The 321-nt window shown below is 44.5% G+C and overlaps 1 protein-coding gene across 1 annotated transcript in view; it reads left to right on the top strand.

Annotated features, from left to right (window-relative positions):
• The window catches only part of GATAD2B (GATA zinc finger domain containing 2B), a 38,015-nt gene that overhangs the window by 10,489 nt on the left and 27,205 nt on the right, over window positions 1-321 (top strand). The window lies entirely within an intron of this gene.

The raw sequence follows: 321 nt of genomic DNA, 5'->3' as shown, positions 1-321 counted from the left end.
TCGGTGGATTTTTTTAAAGATTCTGTCAGCTATTTTCTCTTTGTTAAGGCTGTATTTAGGGCTGTGTGTTTCTTTAAAGCCTCGTGCATGTTCTGCTCTTGATAAAATCTCCGCGACGGGCCCTACATATTTTCTTTCTTACCTGCATAAAAATTCCTCCACAGGGCTGTAGCGTAGTATTTCTCTTTGCGGCTCGCACAATAATCCGAGCCCGGCGTAGTATTTCTTGACAACTTACAATCTGTAGCATCAGGATTCAAAGAACAGCACGGTTTTATTCGATAGTGGGGTTTTTGGGTGGGTTTCCCGCCACCCCCACCC

The sequence above is a fragment of the Egretta garzetta genome, unplaced genomic scaffold (genome assembly GCF_000687185.1).
Source record: "Egretta garzetta isolate BGI_Z169 unplaced genomic scaffold, ASM68718v1 scaffold350, whole genome shotgun sequence".
NCBI classification, from domain to species: Eukaryota; Metazoa; Chordata; class Aves; order Pelecaniformes; family Ardeidae; genus Egretta; species Egretta garzetta.
Note: the sequence above shows the minus strand (reverse complement) of the source record. Positions and strands in the feature narration are given on the sequence as shown.